This window comes from Erpetoichthys calabaricus, chromosome 5 (genome assembly GCF_900747795.2).
Source record: "Erpetoichthys calabaricus chromosome 5, fErpCal1.3, whole genome shotgun sequence".
Classification (NCBI taxonomy): Eukaryota; Metazoa; Chordata; class Cladistia; order Polypteriformes; family Polypteridae; genus Erpetoichthys; species Erpetoichthys calabaricus.
In genome coordinates this window covers 108,063,169-108,086,283 of record NC_041398.2, presented here as the reverse complement: position 1 = coordinate 108,086,283, position 23,115 = coordinate 108,063,169, and the positions used below count along the sequence as shown (strand labels likewise).

Here is a 23,115-nt window from a genome sequence, read left to right as displayed (position 1 = left end):
TTATATATTGATTTAAGTTACTGTTTCACTCTACTTCACAATTTTAAAAGGCGAAGGCTATTCAGTCTTTGGGTGTTTTCAACTTCCTTTCCAGAAAAAGGGCAGCATTGAAACTGGTTTATATTGCTTATCATTTATCTAGAAATGGTTCAATTCTATTTTAATGTTATTGGTGTCAAACTGACTTGAATCCTGTGTTATATCCAGTGCTCTTGTTCTATGTGATGCTCATATTAGATTAATCTGGATTCACAAAATGTTTAGGTGCATATTATTAGTGCTGCTTTGAAAGCAAGGAGTCCATCAAAGAACCAAAAAGCTTTAATTCCATTTGATGCCTTTTGCTGTAAGAAAATCCTCTGACTCTACATGACCCTAACCATAAAGAAGATTATTTAGTAAATAAATGGAAAATTTGTACTTTATTTAATAAACAGAATCAACACTGTGAAGACAGATTTAATTTACCTCAGGCACCAAAATATTAAATTGTATTGTTTACCTTACTTTTAATTTGGGTCCTACACTATTTACAAATTACTTCTATCAAAGAATTTTTGGATCTCATTTTTTTCTAAAGTTTCAGGGTAAATGTTATATAAGATATGCTAATTAGTTAATGGCACTGGATTAGTAGGTAACGTGGAAGAATTAATATCATGATTATTAATTGATGACATCAATATATATAAAACGGCAAAACATCCAGCGTTGAGCCCATGTCTAGGCTTAATGTTGTCCGGCGTCCTCAAGAGGGCTGCAATGTCCAATGAACAATGGCAACAAAAAGAACAAAAAAGAGGGATTTAAGGGCTAGAAAGTCCAATGAACAAAGGCAACAAAAAACACAAAGAATAATGGACGTATGGGCTACAATGTCTGACAACCAAAAACAACAAGATGCACAAAGAAAGAGGGATATAAGGGCTAGCATATCCAGCAAATAGAGGTTCTTAAATGCACAACATGATCAAAACAGACAGACTTACCACTGTATCATTGTATCTGTTTTAGTAAATGGGCATTTTGCTGTATCAGTTCAAAATGAAATGAAAAGTGCATTTTTAACATTTGGGTGAAGAGCTTTGTATTAACAAAAATCCATAAAAGCGCAACTGTGTTAATGTACAAGTTGCAATACAATGTAAACCATATAAAACAATGTTTTGCTTCAGTCATAAGGTTCAAATTCCATTTCAAGGATATTAAATTGCTTGTGATTGTGACATCACCCATTTATGAAACTTCAAACAAGGTTTTTATTTTCTGAATAGTGATTTTAACTTAAAAGATACAATGTCAGGAAACAAACATTTAAACTCTCAGTTCAAGTGAATAGTGATGGAGCTGCTGAGGTTTTTATGAATTTATAGCAGATTTTATTGGTATACATTCACAGCGATATCCATTATGAAGTGAAAACATCTGAAGGATCTTCATTGTTGTAAGTAATTGTATGAAAATAAGGTACGTCTTTTGCAATTCTCTTAACTGACTTACAGTTCATTTAGTTGGATGCACTTCAGTATTTTTTTTAACGTAAAATGTCTGATAATTGCAAATGACACTATTAAAATATCTATTAACATAAGCTGTTCTAATTCAAGATGTCTTATGGAATTTTCAGTTGATATATAATAAGCTTTTACAATTTATTACAAGTACATATATGTATACACTAACAGGGATGCTCGGCTGTCACTTGGGTTGGAAAAAAGTAAAACAGTTTCCATTTATTATTTGGCAATTAATTTATTATTTGAATATTGTTCAAAAGTCAAACTGCCATTATTAACAAACCAGTAGCGGCACACTGCACTATAACATGCAGTGAATACACTTGACTTGAGCATTCATATTTTTCATACTCTTCCCCTGTACGGTTAGCATTTGTTTGCTCAGAGGTTGATGAGCTTACTGCTTCCAGAGCAGCTCTTCTTTTCTCCACCCTAGCAGCCTGCTTCTTCTCTTCTTTCATTGGCATCTTTTCACGTTAAAACTGACTAAGTTGGTGTTTGTGTTGCAATAACTTAGTACGTTTTCCTTAACTTTTCACTTAAGCTGGCACTTAAGTCTTCAATCTGCCTCAAGAATGATTTAAGATATGAAGAGGTAGGGGAAGTGACGGCGAAGGTGGTAGGGAATGAGAACAGCGCCCGTACGCATGCGCCGCATGGCCACCCTGCGGGCCACTGCCGAAAGTTGATTCTACAATAAAATAAAAATAAAAAGAGGAATAACTTTGGAGGTCAATCATCACCCCGAAAGCGGACTGCAGATAGCACGTAGTATATGTGTACCAAATTTCAGGTCAATAGTTCAAATGGTTTGCGAGCTACAGGTGATTTTGGACAGACAAACAGACGTCCACGGTAGCGTATTATATAAGAAGTAAACGGATTAAGAGTGCCTTATGATACACAACATTTTTCATTTTCATTGCCATTAGGAGCAAGAATTTATAAATTATTTCCTGATCCTACTCTGGAAAAGACGATGTATAGCTGGCCGTGTGAACAGCACGGCTCTTTGAGGGAAACTCCAGTAACATTAAGTGATTGTCCTTGCGCTTTATTTATGGACATTACAAATGCAAGATGTACAGGAAATTTAAGTCGTTTGAATTCATAAAGGAATTCATAAGGGTTAGAATAGTAGTCTCGATCACGTGTGGAATGACATGACAGTGTTGCCACATTTCTCAAAACCTTGATATATAATTAGACACCCCTTTATACTTTAAATGTGCACATTTTAATATTAACAGATTTACTATTGCTCTGTAGACCATGTAGGGAAAAGTATAATTTTTCATTCACTAGCATTTAATGATTCTCCTCAAGTGGCAATGAAAAAAATCTAATTTTTTCATTGTTCTATTGCTTTAACAATTGCTTTGTTTTTAAATGTGATACCCTCTTCCTTTTTTTCCATTACTAGTAGTAGAATGTGGTGTTTGATCTTCCCCCCACCATAACTCTCACATTATGAAAAAGTTTATTTTCTTCTTGTGTATTTGATGCAGGTGGCACGGTGGTGCAGTGGGTAGCGCTGCTGCCTCGCAGTTAGGAGACCCGGGTTCACTTCCCAGGTCCACCCTGCGTGGAGTTTGCATGTTCTCCCCGTGTCTGCGTGGGTTTCCTCCGGGTACTCTGGTTTCCTCCCACAGTCCAAAGACATGCAGGTTAGGTGCATTGGCGATCCTAAATTGTGCTTGCTGTGTGTGTGTGTGTGTGCGCCCTGCCCAGGGTTTTTTTCCTGCCTTGCGCCCTCTTTGGCTGGGATTGGCTCCAGCAGACCCCCGTGATTCTGTAGTTAGAATATAGCTGGTTGGATGATGGATGGATGTATTTGATGCTCTTTACCTTGGCTACATCCAATACTGAAAATTTACAAGGTCAACAAAGTTAGATTAAAAGTACATGCAAATTGTTTTTTGATTAGCTGACAATCCAATAATAAAGTATATTTTTTTTAACAAAGAACAATGGTTTGGCATCTCATGGGGTCACTACTAACCTGCTTTTCCAGTCAATGGGCCTAACTGGCCTAAAATATAACCCAACAGAATTGAGTGCAAGGCGAGATCATTAAGCCACTTGTGCAACACTTATTCAACATTCACATCCCTTAAAATTTTTCATTGGTGAGTATTGATAAGTAACATTAGTTAGCGGTATTCTGTGTGCAGGTCAGAGGTTATGTCCATGTTCAGTAACATACTGTAAATATAATGTTGGCTCTACTGGCACTAAAGTTAGTGGGCACAAGAGGAATCAGAATCTCTCACTAGAAGTCACGTCAAGTGAATTGTCATCATCCAATACACATATGTACAGTACAAACAAAACAAGCTTTCTTGTTGGTTCACATACAGTGTAAATTGGCCTACTGCCACACTACAACACAGCAGACGTACAGTATCTTACTTACAACCTTTTATAAACACAACAGTAAATAGTTGCAAAAATATACTAATGGATAAATAGACACAATCCTATGGGTTAATAAAAATCTTGATTAATGCAGATAAGCAAGGGATGAAAATTATGCTATGCCAGGCCATTCCATTCCAAAAACTGGGGTACTGTATCCTGGTTAGAAGGGGGGGAAATAGTCAATGACAGGAGTGTGAATAGTCATTAATGATGATCTGGGCCCTCCTTCTGCACATTCTCCAAAAGATCCTCTGATGTGTTAATTACATGATCCAGAGCCTTCCTATCTAAAACAGTGCAGTTTTCATACCAGATGGTAATGTAGCTGGCCAGGAGGATCTGTACTGTGCAGTTATAAGAGTTGTTAAGGATTCTCTGGGGAACTGTGGCCTTTCTTAAATTTCTCAGGAAATTAATCTGCTGCTGTGCCTTCATACAGCTGATGTATTGCTGCCCCAAGTGATGACCTCAGAGCTGCAAATACCAAGGAACTTTTAGCTGTTGTCCATTTTCACAGAAATACCACCAATGTATATGAAGGAATGCTCAGCGTGTGGTCTTTTGCAGTTGACAATCATTGTCTTTGCCATTGTGCTTCAGGTTTCTAACAACCCCACTTCATCCCTGAAAGCTGACTCATCAATGTTACAGATCAGGCTCACAACAGTAACATCTTTAGAAAATATATGAGTGTGTAAGCATTATGTCTGTCTATACAGTTGTGGATAAACAGAGAGTAAAACAATGGACTGAGTATGCACCCCTTGAGAACAACAGTGCTTTGCTGGTGGGTGTGGGTGATGTTGTCTCTAAGCCTGACAGTCTTTGGTCTGTGGGCCAAAAGGTCCAGCTATTGATAACAGCTTTCATGTCTAGGCTGTTAAATTTTGAGACTAGCTTCTGTGGAATGATAATACTGAATACTGAACTAAAGTTGATGAAAAGCATTCTAATATTCATGTTTTTTTATATCCAGATAGGGAAGTGATAGGTGGACTTTATGGATATTGACAACCTCTGTTGATCTTTTCCAATAGTAGGCAATTTGGTAAGAGGTAATATTCTTTTCTTCTCTATGCAGATAAAAGCTAACAAAACCCCGGCAGAAGTCAAAAAACGGGGCCCTATCATTTATCCACCTCAAGATCTGTTATCCAAAAGCATCCAGAAATGTAATAAGCAAGTAAGTAAAGATGCTTTAAAGAAGAGACAGAGGGAGGAAGCACTTTATAGAGATATAACTCTTAATAATCTGTGATATTCCACTTGCTGTATTGACCGGGTTCCATGCTTTTCATAGTATCTTCTGCATGGGTGCTTGAACATCACATAATCTTTACTGACTCATACAGTCCAAAGATATGCAATCAGGTTGTTGTTTGCTTTCTGTACATTTGTACAGCTTTTTGACTAATAAGCTGTTATCCATATTGTGCTACAATTGACTAATATATATCTAATAATATGTTATAATAATAGGTTATAGCTGTTTTTGATCAAAAAATTCTGATTATACTGTATTGTGAATATTGAAAAAGAATGTGAAATATTAAATGAAGTTAGGCTGCTAGTGAGATACATCCAGACTTTCTTAACAACACAGTAGGTATGATCACCTTGAAAATGTGTTCTGACATGGGTTGTTAGTTTTACACCAAATGACCTTCCGTTTCAACTCACATATAAATAAATAATGTGGGTGAAATAAATGAATAGTTGAATGTGTTCTTTCACATTGATGGTAGCAGTAAGTCTGTAGATCAAATTCTCAATGTAGCGTTTACAAATCTTATTACGTATTATGAAGTATTAGAAGTGACAGATTTAATGTTCTGGGATATTTATGTTTGTGAACATGGCAATACCTGGATTTGTTATTTGAAAAATATGTATTTATTGGAGTTTAGTTTATTACATTTCAGCCTCCTTTGTCAGAAAGCATTTTTTTAATACTGAGACCTGTTTAACTGAACTTTGTAATTTTTTTAACTTATTATTATTCATGCCTTAATTACTTAATTTTCATGAAACAACACTGATGAGAATAATAATTTATACCTTTTTATGTGTAGTGGTTGCTCATTTGCTAATCCATTATGGATTCTTTTACTGTCTTTGGGGTTGGCCAATCCTGGAATTTAATTATGCATCCACAGAAACTAAACATTTGACAAACCAAACACTGTTCCTTACCATCCTTTATTTTGGATTAATATGAATAATGTTCGGTTCTAAAGGTGGCATTGCTTACATGTTACCCAAATCAGTTGTAGGGGACTTGGGTGACAGCTGTTTTTTATTGCATCGAAATTCTTAATCAGAATATCTTGCTTTTAAACATGTTATTATTACTACTCTCATTCTTTTATAGTCAAAAATTCATCATTGTGTGTGCTTCACATTTGCTTACATTGGGTAAATTTGATAACCTCTGTAGGACTGTCAATTGGTCTGTGCAGAAGTTTGCTTATAAAAAATTACATTGTAATTGTATTTATGCATGAAATCTGGAAATATGTGCTTTGCTGTTATACTGTAATTGTTCAGTCACTTGAGTCTATTCACCATGTTTGATTCATTTTGTTCATAATAACAATTACATAATAATTGTTCTATTTCTTCACTTTCTTGTTAAGTGGTTATTGCCTTAATGGTTTCTAAACAGTTTCTTGTAATGCTAACAATTAACATTAGGCAGACACCGGCGCAAATAACAGTGTAGCCTAAGGTGACATAGTTAATTCAGTATCATTAACAAATTGCATGCTTATCTTTTAAAAGCATTTTGAAAAAAAATGAAAAGACAGAATTGGATTTTAAATTAAGCCAGTAAAATGTATCAATCTCTTATACGTATCTTCTATAAATTATTTGGATAAGTAAAGAAAAACAAATATAGTAATTATACAATAGTTAAATTGATAAGAGTGTTGCTAAAGCTAAAAGCTGGTCAGAAATTAAGATTCTGTTTGGGGAAAAAGAAAAAGGCATCCACAGGAGCCCAGGAGTTCCACAGTTTCTCAAAGATTTAAAACGTTCTGTGCCAATTATACTGTAACAATTGCCAGAAAGATAGTGTGCATTTGTTTGTGGAGGTCAACTACCAAAACTTTAAACACTATATCTTAGTAAAGGAAAGATATTCTAATCTGTACAGGGGTTTCCATAAAGAGAGTCCATAATATAACATGGTCAGGCCCACTTAATCCAGTTTGGGGCAAGGGGTCAGCAGTAATTGCACATTGCAACACTCTATAGCAGAGCACACATAACACAAAGCCACATTTGCACTCATACAGGACCAAATTACAACTGACTGTTAATCTATGACACACATTTTTTGGAGATCAGTAAAACCTGAGTATATAATAAAAATCAAACAAATTGACAAAACATTTAAAACTCTCACAGATAACAACTGGGTAAAGGTTTCAAACCCTAGATACTGGGGATGTGAGGAAATACTGTGAAACACTGCACCATTGTCCATAAGGACTTCTGGTTCATTCCTAATTAATTCTTTATCATTACTATAAATGCTGCTTCACACACACCTGAACCGGTTCATTACAGCTTCTAGTGATGATAATAGTTGTTATATTCTGTTATTCTATGACAGTACCAGCTTGATGAAACAGATTTGGTATTAACTATCCTTTGACACCACCAAAACACATGTATAGTGGACAGATATTTAAATAATAATGAAAATAAATTCAGCCTTTGATAATGTGTGCTTTAATTTATGAAATATTACTACAAAACATGTACATTTTAAGCTGCAATTTGAAGCAAGTGAAACTAAGCTGTACTTGAATATGAAATATGTATTCCTCTTAGAACCTGAGATATAATAACATAATAGTGCAACATTAAGAAATCTGAAAACACACATTATAAAAAAATATATAAAATAAGTAGAAAAGCCTCTTTGTTTTTCTATTGTTTGTGGCATGTATGATTCTATACACTCTAGTACTGAGTGTCTCTTCTCCTGTACTGCAGTCAATGGCTGTAAATTTATGAACAGTCATGATTCAGTCACATGAGGAGGGCTGCCAAACAAAATCAATCAAATGGACAGATCTGACGGTCCAAACAGAATTTTGCTTTTTCTTTTTCCTTTTCTTTTTATTTAAAATTTGGCATACCAAAGGCAGATTTTCAATTTTTATCTCCTCCTCAGAATGTGAAAAAAAGAAAAATGAAATTTTATCTTGAGAGTGCCTGGAATTCATCGCTAAATAAGAGTTAGTTAATGTTAGGTGTTTATTTTCTGAATGAAGAGACATGTAACTTTGATTTGTATTTATTATAATAACATGATAATCTTTTATTGGAAAACGTGTTTCATACATAACACTAATAAAGTTTTCTGTATTTATATCTGTTTAGGTTTTAATTACAATTGCTTGAAGCATGCTAGGTAGTTAAAATAGAAAGCTATTGTGGCTGATCCATAACTTAATTTAACCAAACCTGAAAAGTCCAGAAAGGCCCAAAATGATGTCTTGTAATGTATAAACATGTGTAATGAACAAAACTAAAAAAAGAAAGCTGTGCTACATAAGTTTTTTTTTATGATTTGTTTACTGTGAAAGACGTGTACATCCTTTCAATGGTCTGCAAACACAGTTTTCTCTTAGTTCGGTCCTGATTGGGCACATTTTAAACTGAGGTTGTGGGGTTGTGGTCTAGTGAACAAAGCTTTTTATTGTAATCCAAAAAGTCGTTGATTCAATCCCAACCACTGATTCACTTTGTGGCCCCGAGCAATCATTCAACCTGACAGTTCTCTAGATACCAAAATATGAATTGTGTTTACAATGGAAAGACAATGTTTATTGTACAGAGATAGCAACTGTACTCTGTTGACAGGCCATCTTTTTAAGTCTGTGATGCTGCTACACCTCAAAGGCTTGCTAATGAGGGGTTTTAGTCACTAGTATTTTTTTTTTTTTTGGATAAGGGAACAGGGAAAATCTTGCAACCTACAGTACATTGTCTTTTTGGAAGGCTATTAATTCCAAAGGGTACATTTTATGGAAAGTTTTACATATGTTACACAGACATGTGAACCTTTTACAATGCATGCAAAATATTCAATTTAGTTAATTTCAGTTTATAGCCTTGCATGCTATTCAACATTTACAAATATAGTTAGCCTAAAGATGTGCCACAATAGCACAAAGCATAATGTTTCAAGATAAAAAGTCAACCATCATTAAACGTATCATACCATGATTGTTTTAATGTTTAAATTTGATGTTGCATGCTGTTAGTCTTCTTGATTTACACTCAGATTTACTTTCATGTTTTTGATTGTTTCAGCAGTTATGATGATGTAGTGTAAGCCTAATGCAGTATTTTACCATCCACTACTGCTGCTTTAATATTTCAGTTTCCTAATAAATTCCATAAACTCAATTTGATATCAAGCTTCTAGGTACTACATCTATCATTTCAGCAGGGTCTGCATTGCCACTTATTCTCAAAACAGCCCAGGGTTTCACTGACAAAACAAAACCACCACATCAACAAAAAAGTACATTTTACTGAAGCAGTTTGGTGCATCAGATGGGCTAATTAGAAAACGAGCATGCTGAGAAAGGACGATCGATTCAAACAAAACTGCAATGCAATAAAAAAATGTACAAAATGTGCAGAATAAGACTATGCAAATTCAGCTGAAATTAAGGTTAGAAATAAACACAAATGCTTAACACATACAATATGAACATGTTTAGATTTCAGTACTTTCATACTGTTGCAATCCACTTTAATTAATATAAAAGTTGGAAACTATATAGAAGAATATTTTATGTATAGCTTTCCCACATGTGAGGAGAATTTTACCATCTCTGAAAGCTGAAAAAATATGCTTTACACACTCCCAAAGCAAAAAAAAAGTTTATACATTTTCACCAAGCAAACTCACATCTTCTGGCTGTAATATACTATTTCTTATTAATAAGTTAAAAATGTAAATGGGCAACCTTATAGCCTTTTCTATTCACTGGGAAAACCTCTGAGCTCTCACAAAGACTATGTGCCATATCATTGATTATACCATTAGAACATTTCATTTCCACACTGAGGGGATTTATTTCCCCAAATGTGCATTAATTTCACTAGCCTTATCAGTCTGAAATTATAATTCTGCAATCAGAGCTCTTAACACAATATGTGCAATTTTATTCTTTATTTGAAAAATAGCATACATTTAAAGTTTACTGAAATTGACTACATAAACATTAATCATTTATAAATTCATAAAAATTATAACTGTAAAAATATGAATAACATGACAACAAAAATGCTAACTCTAAATAAATATTAGTTTATTAATGTTTTAAAAATCAACTCTGTTAATACAGTAAAGTATGCATTGATTTCTTTTACTTCTGACAGTATAAATATGATTTTATTGATTTATAATACAATACATTGCACATTTGTTTTTCACACTTTTGATTCTTTTTTGGAAAAACATATTGTCAACAATAGTCTATAGACTCTAAATATTCATAGTTGTATAAGCCAAAGTCCAGATGATACTCAAAAGACGAGCATGTTAAGTTCATTGGGCATTTAAAGCTGGCATGATGTATGGGTGAGTGATTGACTTAACCTTGAGATGAAGTGGCACCCCATTCAATATTACCTCCTGCCATGTACCTTATATTTTCAGGATTGTACCTGATGCCTCTTGACCCTAAAATGAAATTAACCATGTTCAGAAAATGGTGGATGGACGATTAGCTGTATTTCGTTGATTAGTCAAAGTACAGCATATTACAACTAGCTCTGCTACCCCTCTAAGATGGGTCGACCTCTAAGTAATCAACACCTCAGCATTTGCATTTGCGGTGCACCTTGCAATGTATATGTACCTGTTAAATGCCATTTTGTATGGAATTCGTAAAAGCTGTGTTAATGTTAGTGAAACTCAATGCATTTTGTTACTAAAAATGTTTGTGATGCGCCATCTTTTGAAATTAAGGAGACAGCGCAAGCAGAGGGACATGTGGACACACACACAGACACTTATCCTTTTATTAAGGTGGATGTTTCATTCTTGCTGGATGTAAAAGGAGGAAACAGTCCTGGACAAGGTGCAAGTACACTGCAGAGCACAGCCAGCCATTTAGCATCATGTAGACAAAAACCTGAAATACAGTGAGGAAGACTCTACGCCCTTCTGAACATTATGTAAAGTCCATACAAATAATGCTCAGAGTGGGGCTTTCACGTTTTATTTGTCCTTTCTTTATTATCTTCACTGAATGGATTTTTATGTCCACAAAAGATAAACCTGTCCACTCTGTCACTTTGCAAATTGTCCAGAACTCTCCTGTTTCCATGTACTCTCTAAAATCCTGCTGTTAACTTGATTATGAACACTAAACTGCTTTGGTGTTCATTGGCAGTGTATATGCATATCCAAGGATAAGTATTAGTTTATGACATAGTTTTGCCTATTGCTTTCCAAGCAAGAACTTCTTTAAAAATGATTGTTTAAATGAAGCAGTTTCAAAAAACATTAATTAAAAGCAATATTTAAGTAAAAAGGATGCTTAATTCCTAGCAAATCATTATCGCAAACTTTGTAATCTAGAGCACCATTTTCTCATTTGTTTAGGATTTCTTTTTCATTTTCTCTTTCTAGTATAGCAACACTTAGAAGGCTGATGGAGACAAAGATTGATCATGATCATTCACCAAGGATATTTTATTTCTTAAGATTGCTCCTACTAAACCACAAACCACAAGCACAGTTTAGACTGTTCACATAATTAATAATATGGCTCAACTCTTTCTCAAATAAATGTTCATTTTTATTTTAAATTTATACAGATTAGATCAGTGTAGTACTATATTAAAATGGCATATCCTAAAGGTAGGCATGTTAGCTTTACTCCTGATACTACTTTGGTGTGGAATAAGAAAGTGTTTCCTACTATGGATTAGCATTTGCTCCAGGTTTGGTTCTTGATGGAGTTACTGGTATGAGCACCCACACACAACACTTGTAATGGAAAGCATGTGTAAAAAATGGATTGATAGATTAAATTTTATACAATTAAAAACATGGTCATTTAAATGGTACAGTATGTAATGGTTCAAAAATGTAACACTTTCAGTCAACTTTTCAGTCAACAGACTTTACCATCACTTGAAACTGCCAAACCACAGCCACATAAACTCATTTCAACAAATCATACAATAACTAATTTGAAACAATACCTAAATTAAAATGCCTTAAGAAAAATTTTGGTTTGTGAACATCATATGATTGTAATTTGAAATCCTATGTAATTCTCAGATTTAAATTGTGCCCAAAACTACAGAAACACTTCGGGAAAATGAGCTGTCCAAGGCAGGTGATTCTGCTAATATAAGAATGGTAAGTTAGTGAAAGATTTCATATTGCAGCATTTTTCAATTGAAATAATGACTGATTCCTTCTCATCCTGGCTAATAATACCTATTGTGTAGCTGGAACATTTTGTGCATAACTCCTACACACATGTTTCAGCAAAGTTTACCTTTAACTCTTTCTGTAGTTATTTGTTGAACTTAATTTTCATGACCAATTGGCATCTCACAGCATAAGGGAGAGCTACCAAAAAAAAATCTAGAATCGACATCAAGGAAACATGTTTAAATGCACTAAGTTTCTAAGTGTTTGGACAGCATAAATGTATTTGTTTATAATAGATATATTTATTAATTTTAGTAATTTATTAAATATATTAATACATGTATTTAATTTATTTTCAATTTACTGCTTATTTCAATTCTTATCTGAAAAGGTTGCTATAATAAAAAGTATCAATGACTTTAGTAATGGAAAGACGTCCAAGAATTAGAGAAATGTTTTATAATCTCCTTGATCTCATGTGAGTTCTGTATCTTCATCCATCTAAGTTTTATTATAAAGTAAAGACTTCTATAAATCTGCTGCTGCAACATTTATTCAACATTGCCTACAAGCCAGAACACTTCACTACAGAAGTGTAGGAAAAGTCCATGTTACATCTTCTTAATGATCCTGAATGACCAGTCAGTGGTTTGAAGAACACAACAGAAAAGCTATCCACATGTCTAAGACATGTTAATTACGGGGTATGAACCCAACCATTTAGATCCTAAAATTATTGCTAAAGTAAGATTTCTCATCTCCATTAAGAAGGCATAAGACTTATTAACTTTCAAATAGAAAAACAGTTCCGCCTGACTCCAGCTGTTGTTCAGATATTGGTCATAACATATACAAGTTCTTTTGGCGGCACGTGCTAGCCCATTGCCCTTTTTGTGTGATTTTACATTGGGATTTCCAAAGTTCTGCCTATTATCTATCCATCAGAATATATGCACTATACAGTAACTTCAGCAAAATGTACAGTATTATATGAGCAGACATTCCTGATATTGCCCATATTAAAATCATGTCATGAAGATTACTTTTTGAACTGGTGTTTAGTCAGAAATGATTAATTTACTCATTTGTCACTGCAGGGCCGACTGGAATTACCCATTTTGCTATACCTTGGCACACATGACTTTGCTAAAAAGCAGACTGCCAGATACTCTTAACTTTAGCTCAAATGTCAAGTTTCTCTCCTTACAGGCCTTCTTTGGAATGCAGCCTGTGGGCTTTATCTAATAAAATGGTCAATCACAAAGTGACATCCCAGAAATGTCTTCACGATGCACCATCTAAACACTTGATCTGGGACAAAGAGACATAACTCAATGATGGGCAGGGCCAACTTAACATGTGGAAACGCTGGACAGTTGCCCGGGGGCCCCACGAACATAGAGGCCCCATGCTAATCTATGTATGTTGTGACTTGCTGAGTGGTTGTGTAGGTAGGGGCCCCAGTGCACTGCTTTCCCCAGGGGCCTATAATGCTGTTAAGACGGCCCTGATAATGGGCAACACTGATGGATAAAACCTTGCACCAGTTGTTAACCTAAAGATTGGACTGAAATGCAACCAAGAAACAAATGGCAGATTTATTCTCTGTCTACATGCTCAATGCTCTCTGCCTGATCACAATTTCTTCTCCATAGCAGGATCCCCATTGCCTAGCATATAGCTGTAACAAAGGCTGGAGAGATTCCTTTTACTGAGAAGAAGGCTAACCTGGTGCTGGATTAGAAGACTGAAAGACTTGTCTGTATTGTGGTCAGACGAGACTGCCATAAGTCCAAACCTGGTTAAAGTAACACAAGTTGCACAAGCAAGAGAGGAACCGTACATCAAAGGCATGTGTTTGTCTTGCTAAAGACGGGAGTTGACTGATCACTTTTATGCTAGCAGAAGAGAACACTGTGTGTAAAACCTTAAACAGAAAATAGCAATACTGCCAACAACCAAAAGGTGCAACCAAGGTGAAGAGAGAGAGGAGCTTCTGAACAAAGAAAGAAAAGCACACCTAAACTACTTTCACGTGAGCCAGAGAAAGCCAACCCAGAAGGAATAAAGCATCACCTACCCCAAACCATAAGTCTATAAATATACATTCATATCTATGTATACTTGCATATATCCAATTTCTATTATCCTTATGTTATGAATAAACTGTATTATTTGCTTTATTGCAGTAGGCATGTTTTTTTTATTTGTTAAAAAATAGTCTATCATCATATCCAAACCACAACAGAGAAAGTGAAAGTTATTTAACACAATTGACAGTTTACAGTATGTATCTTGTTTTTAAATTGTATAGATCTCTTTACATTTCTGTCATCCCGGCTGGAATGTGAAACAGAGATCCCTGACACACACTACATACTTTTAAGTTGAAAACACTTATAGACTACCTATGATTCACTTGTCTAAAGAAAGCAAAAGCAATGATACAGTATGTACTATAAATGTAAGCATTTCCACAGCTTTGCACAGCTATAAAGTTACTTAATTTGTGACTGGTCTTAATAGTGAAACGTTAAAAATCTCCATGTTCTAAATATTGACTAATAAGCAGACAATCAAAATATTGAAACACCAATTTTTCAGCATTGTGAAACAGTGTGAATAAAATCCTCTGTGCAGGCTAAATGGGTGTAAAAAAACTAAATAGCCTGCTGGTATTTTATAACAATATAAGATAACAGGCATAACTGCTGAGATAAAAGCTCACTCTTTCAGTGACTTACCAAATTATACTATCTAAGGCACTTGTATCACTTATAGTAAAGCATTATCAGTAATAAGCAAACCTTGTACTGAAATAACTAAACCCTGAATTATGAGCAGAGAATTTTATTTTCTTCCTTCATTTTGAAACAAAAACATTTTAAAGGTTTTACATGAAGTGACGTTATCCATAACATATTGTAACAATGTTAGCTGTCTAACAATTGGGCAGATTTCGTATTACATATGCCATGTACTATATATAGAAAATTAATATTAAACAATGTGTTCCAATAAAGCAGCACTAATAAGTAGAAACTTGCAAGAAAGTTCAACCGGGGACATGAAGTTTCTTATAACATAATTATCAAATAATTTATTTTTACAAAACTTTGGTGCAATAATCGGCTTATTTGTAAAGTTTTGGTTAGTACAGCCCAATAAATTTACCTCACACCAAGAGACTTTTTAGGAGAAGGCATGTGTAGATACACAAACAAGTAAAATCAGACATTGAGCCATAATAAGCTGCTTATGGATGTTTCAAAAGCATCATTATTATAAAATAAAGTGCTCATACTCTATATATCTTAAAGTAATATTCACTAATTAAACACCTGGGGACCAAAGCAGTAGAGTGGATAGCATTGCTGCTTCACAGATCCAGCATCCTGTAGTTGAATCCTGCACCCAATAACTCAGACCAAGACTGTTTAAGCAATGTCAGTAATATTTTTTTTTATTCTCTAATTGACAAAAACAAAACACAAATTCCGTCATATCATGGATTTGTTTGTAATGACTGAACAGTATGTTCATAGTACCATATATAAACACAATACACAACACATGGATACTCATACACTACTCTTCAAAATAACAAGAAAAAATAACCAAGTGCTGATATATAATTTACAAAGAATTACAATAAAGTAAAAATATGCATACATGTATATCATTAATGTGCTTATTACTGTAGTCATTACAAACAAACTTCTCCAATGGTGTATACTAACAGCTTAAATTCTTGAGAGTGAATCAACAGCCACTGACTGAATAAGCCAGTTCCAAAGAAAAATACTAAACTGAAAATAAATAAAGGCAATCTATAAGTCCAAAAAACATTAATCGGCAACTCAATACTCCCCACTCATAATCCACACTTCATACCAGGGACCAAGTAAAATAACACGAATCTAATGTTTTACTGCTACAATTAGTAAGGGCCTTACAGTTCACCAGCTACACTTCTCCTGAAACAGCTTACTTGAAAGTAACAAGGAAACTAAAGTAATGCATTCATGAGTTACTGCAATAACAGATTAAAAAAGCAGCAACAGCAATTAAAGCAAAATCCAAGAAAATTTTACTTACCTTTTCTCCAAAGTATTTACAGACCAAGATCAAGAGAATGCCTGAGCTAAAATGTCAGCTGTCTTTGTACTCAGAACTCTCCCAATTAAAAAGAAAGTGGCCAAAACAACATTACTCTGTAATCACTTGCACACTACTCCAAAGGCTCCTCTCTTTAATAAGGAAGATGCCACAGGGCGTCACCTTCAAATGACTACTTGAAGGGATTATGTTAAATCTTTTGCAGTTTCAAAAACAGGTCAAGTATGAAATGAGAAACTATGTTTGCGTATGGCTCCCCCATATTTTTGCAGATAAATGAACACGTCTAAGATGATTAAAAAGTGGATGTGAGATGGTACTATTTTTTCTACATAAACAAACAGGCAACAGAACAAAAATTAAGAACAAGTTCCACTTAATTATTAAGCAAAATTTTACATTAAGGATGCAGCATTTGTGGTTTCATTTAGTAAGAAATAATACATAGATAACCTGTTTCTGATTTTAAAATCTGCCAGATTGAACAGCATTTTTCTGTGGCACAAATATTGATAATATTTTAATAAGGTAGATTTTTAATTCTGTTGTGTTTGTGTTAAATTTTTTAAGTAAAAAGACTTTTACATTATTTTTGCTATAGATAAATCAACTGAAGAGACAAAACATACTAAATCAGGATAAAGTCATAGTGTATAATTAACTATTATGAAAGCATGTGCTTGTTTAATCATTTCAATTTATTATAACATATTAATTTAGAATTTATTAATTTTGCATTGGACATATGAGCACAATCACATTTCAGTGATTTTTTTCTGTATTACAACACTATTTGCGCTTTATGTAGCTGCCATGTACAATTGGGTAGAGAGTCATCCCACCAAGAAATAAAAGACAAAACCTGAGTTAGTTCCACCTACTGAATGTTTTGGAGGGATTAGTACCTCAGTTAACATTTTATTCTATTAATGTATTCATCTATTTTTTTACTCACCCAGCTCATTAATACATGGTAATTCTAATAATTTACATTATATTCCTGAAATTTCATGTTAGATTAATTTACAAAATAATGATTACGCTGAATATGGCTTTTAGGAATAATCTCCCATCGGCCACTCATGCCAAAGGTGTTGACAATAGCAGGTAGCTTACTCAAGTTGCCCCAAAAAACAGAAATGTATTTTGTTTTTATATAGCACAGCATGACAAACCATTAATGCACAGCTAAATAAAATAAAAATATTGCATTTCATTCATTAAACAAAAGTTTGTAGAATATTTTCTTACAAAAGAACATAAAAACAATCTTCCTTTAACTTTCATTCACATGGCACTTTTTCTTTGAAAATCATTCCCTTTGGTCCACACACTGCCAAAGTGCCATTCTTTGAGAGCTCATATCACAGATGAAAATAAATGAAAAGAACATTAATATATTATTACCCGTGTACACCATGTATAGGGGTTGGAACACTGTGTTGGATTACAATGAAAAGTCGTTTTTTTTGCCAGTGGTTAATACAGTAGGATAAGCTAAAAACAAATATTTAAGTTCCTGCTGAGACAGTGACATAGGTCAGAATGGAATAAACAAAGAATATCTGACAAAGGGATGAAGAGTAACTGAATATTGCATGTAAAAAAATCAATAGTTACACACATCATTAAAAATGTGTAAAAAATGAATAACTTCACACACACTTCCACACTGGAGATTCAAAAATAAACAACACTTGCAGAATCCCTCATGACCAACAACATGACAGCATGACAACAACATGACAACAACATGACAGACAAGAAGCTATCCAATTCTCCCAAAAATTAAGTGTGACCAGTTTCATTACTACAGAATTAGCAAGTTAAAACATTAAGATTTTTCATAAGCTATTGATAAATAAACCATTTAGGAAAGATAAGCATCACTCAAAAATGGGTTTATTATGTGTTTTGGAATGTCATATTTGACTGTTACTGCAGCAGCTCCAATATTAAAAATGTATAAAGAGTATATTATAATTAATTAAATTATTTTACATACATCAAATCATTGATGCAAATCATGACATTGGTACATTTATTTATAAAACATTCATTATTTCATAAAGTCACATAAACATTCAAAATTAAATAAAGTACTATTAGATTTTGTTTTATATCACTAGGTTGAATTTATCCTGAATTGTACCTCTGCTGTGTTACATAAACTAGGTGATATTATACTCCAAAAGTGTTAATCAATCAAAGAGATTCAGAAGAAATAAGCTCTCTGAGAATCAGTACAGTACTGCTTTTTCTGTTTTGACATTTTTCATTGTCATTAATATTATGAGTTGTAGAAAAAAAAACAGGAGACATGCAAAGGCATACAGTAAATTAGCCAAATTCCTTAAATAAGATGTCAAATATAACATTATTACCTACAAAAAATGTATTGTTTTTGGGAGCAAATTAGCTGTACCAGAGGTGAACTTTGAATCAAGTATGACCAGAATCAAACATGGGGTATGAGAGAATTCAAATTATTGATGTCATCAACAGCAAATAAGAAGTGACTGCTTACATCCAGAAATGTGCACAGTGGCCTGATAAAAACAGAACCAGGACAGGAGCCAAGTTACAGATGATAATCAACTGCTGATCACAAGTAGCCAGAAGTGCATGAAAATGTGTCAAGTGTCCACAAATAAGAAAGGGCAGGGATGGAAGATGAACCAGCGATAAATGAAAGTAAGAAAATATGTGACAATTACTGTTAAAATACGAATGATCCAGAAGAAAAAGTTCAGAGTGGAGCTTTATTCAGAGTGAAAGACAGCTCAATGACCTAGTAAGTAACAATACGATCTAGGGCAATCTTTGTTCTCTAGCTTCAATTTACAGTGGCATTTTGAGCACAATAACCAAATGTTCACTTTGTTATCACTGTGTTCAAGGAACATAATTTAACATTAGCACATTCGAAAAATTGTGACGAGAACAGGCCATTCAACCCTACAGACTTCTCCATCTTATTCACCTAGATTATCCAAAGTAACATCAAATAGAAATTTAAAGGTTCCTAAGTGTTTTTCAATTTTTTTTCACATATTCTTCCAGTTATTGGCTCCAGCAGACCCCCGTGACCATGTAGTTAGGATATAGCAGGTTGGATAATGGATGGATGGATGAATATTCTTCCAGTTTTATTGAAACAAAAAACAGCAATCAGTATTCAACTTTTTGTTTATTTACAGAATGTAGGATAATATTCTAGATAGCCATTTTGCATATATAATGCTTGTAATCATTATAGTCCCTTATTATACCTCTAACATACCCTAGGGTTTATATTCTGCTTCTGTCATGTGCCTTGTTAAAGCCACCTGGCCATCAACAAATAGTGCAAATTTAATTCAAGGGTGTGGTTTCAGCTCAGGTCATCAAACACCTGCTGAGCTCATTCGGTTGCTTTTCAGCTCATTGAATTAATCACTCAGATTATTGCGGTATATTGAGCATAAGTGGTTTTTTAATTCTGAAAAAATGTGGACAAACATGTGTGTTGATGTTATTAGTCAAATTACGCTTTATTTTATCCATTTGGTTTTATTTTTTTTAATTATTTAGGTTTTGTTCTTACATTATTTTAAAATAATAGTGAGTGCAAAATTAGTTTAAATTAACTGCTTCTACACTTATTAAATGCAAAATTATATCACATAAAATTCTAAAACCTGCTTAATACAATTCACGGTTGCAGTGGGCCAGAGTTTATCCTGGCAACTGTGTGCACAAGGCTGGTGACTGCAGAGGACAGGGTTCCAGACTCTCGCAGGGAATTTTACACCATGACAGATCCAATAAATGAACAGTAAATGATTTCAGTTTTCATAAACTGTATAAACCCACTTAAAGCTACCTGCAACTGAATAAATTTCACTTGCAGCAATTTTTTCTGATAATGATTGTTTTATATTTTTTCTGCTGATTTCACTTGTTTCTTTCTATGTAATTTATCTTTATATTTTTATAACAATTTATATTCAGCTCAGACAGCCTAGAATGATCTTGTGTACTAGCATAACGGACCCATTATCAACTATAAAATGTATGTATGTGAAAAGTTAAAACCAAGCTAGCTGGTCTTTGCAAGTGCAATTAATAATTGTGAGAACTGCTATGTGTATTTTACAAATGAAAAAATATTGCTTCAAATTGGCTATTGTATACTTGCCTTTCTGGAAGTTAAAGATAATATTAGAAATGCATTCTAAAGATGAAGATGAAGAATAAGTACAGTCTGGATGGATGTGATGTTGTTTTTCTAATGGATTTAACCTGAACATCACAAAGCTCACAATAGAACATGAGTGAGATGAAAGTAGAAGCAAAAATGAAAGCTAGAAAGATGCATGTATTTCTGCTTTGGTTTCACTTTATGTATTTGTGTATGAAAGTTTGAACAATTTTAAGATACACACACACTGCCCATGAAATTACCCAATGACTAATCTAGACATCAGCCTGCGTATACAGGTTATCTATGTATGACATACTTTAAATTTGAGGGGCTATGTATTCATTATTTATTACTGTTTTATTGAATATTCCACTTAAGAACATTAGAAAACACAGTAGGTTGAAGGAGTCCATCCAGTTCATTATGCTAGCTAAAAGCCATTTGATGATAATATCGCATCCTGTACATTCCTAAAAGACAGCCAAGTCTCTATATCAATAATTTCATAATGTAGCTTACTTCAGGTGTACACCATCCTTTCTACAAAAAGCTTATACATTTTTATTACAAATGAAAGTAATTCAACAACAACAAAAACTAATTTATATAATGCTGTGTTTCACATGGTATGAATATTCATAATTAACCTTGCGTCATCAGAATACTTACTATAATTAAAAAGGGTGTCTCATGAGGAAAATCCACCCCCTCTCATCATCCCAGAGTATTTCAACTTAGAAAGCCCTTTCAAACACACATTTGCATTTACTGTCATGTTTAGGTCTTGCTGGGTAATAACAAATTACAAACAATACAAGTGCTAACTCTCACACAGGTGTGTTTTACTACACAAGCCTAGCAGTCAATATGGTTTGGTACTTTCAATGCGGCTTTGCTCCACAGCAGTAGTCTCATAATCATTTTGTTTTTTATTTATAAAAATGATGGCTTTCCAATTATGTTTTTTACAGCTACTGTTAAATGCATTTTCAGCATATTTGAACATCTGCAACAATTGAAAATCAATTTTTATTTATTTATTTAACATTCTAGAGGAGAGTTGATCTGTTGGCACTGAACTTCCATGGATTTTTGTTTTTTCCCTAAAACACTTACATAAAGAATTTATTTCCCACTCCTCCACTCTTTTGTTTTTTCTCTATCAGTTTAGGATAATACTCTTGTAACTGCCTTGATATGAACTTAGAGACTCATAAGTTCATTCACCTCTTTAATGAAATGATTCCTTTTACACAAAAGATTTACAAGACTTAAAGACCTAAAGGTTTAAGCACTATTGCTGTATACAACTAAAAGAATGAACATGAGTGTCGAACTGGAATGTGGCTGATTGTGCAATTCAGATTATTAAGAACATTAATAGAATATGTAATCATTACTACTTACTATGTGCTTGGCTTTTTGGCCTAATAAGTTTGCTTTGTTGCTAATGCAACTTTATAGGTGTTTAGTATAATGTAATTCACTTCAATTTCAAATGTCTTGCTTGTGATCTTTCTAATACATTTAATTCTGCCCTAGATATGCTGTTACTTGTTTAATATTTAAGTTTTATGTTAAAAAGATGACAGAAATTTTCTTCAACTCTCTGAATTCTTTTAATGGGTTAGTCTAGTTTAGCTACAGAATGTCTACTTATATACGACAATAAATTAATAAATTAACTTAATTGAATCGAACAGTGTCTTTGCCATAAATGTAAAGAAATAACATTTTAAATTATTTTACATAGTTTTAGAACACAAAACCCATGGATACCTTATTAAAGATTTCTTACAGAGTGGAAGAAAACCACACAAATGTTATCTTACACAAACGTGCAAAATAAAAGAAAACACCACAATGTCTACATATTTGATTTCAGTTCAGAGAATAACTATAACTGACAAAACAAATATTAAAGAAATCAGACCATAATAACTCAAATATCTTCACTTTTTAAGATACTGCACAAAAATAAGTAGTACCTTAAGCACTGAGTGGTTTAAAATGTTACAAGTTCCAAAGACTGGTGCAGGTTTTAAAAACTAGCCCTCATGAACTTAATTGTTGCTTCTCATCTTTTGTTTCCAGTTATTTAAACAAATTACTCAAGATACTTTTCAAGTTAAAGTATAATTTATTTGTCTTGTTTTATCAGTTTTTATTGCCAAATATAGCTGATTTCATGTAGGAGTTTGTATAATAGTAAAAGGCATTAGTTCCAGCTTCTCCTGTAAAAAAGAAATGCAAATATTGCCTTTTGTATGAAGCCATTAGCCCCTGGAGCAAATAGAATAAAATAAAATTGATACAAATAAATTATTGCATTGCAAATTTACATGACCAGCATTTAATGAACAAGTCATGAATTTTTCTGCTATTTACTACTATAATGTGTATGTAAGGAGAAAGTAAAATAGAAATACACATATAGGCAGAAAGAG

The 23,115-nt window shown here is 33.5% G+C and overlaps 1 protein-coding gene across 1 annotated transcript in view; it reads right to left on the bottom strand.

Moving 5' to 3' along the window:
• gabra2a (gamma-aminobutyric acid type A receptor subunit alpha2a) overlaps nt 1-23,115 on the bottom strand; it is a 353,372-nt gene that overhangs the window by 326,339 nt on the left and 3,918 nt on the right. The window lies entirely within an intron of this gene.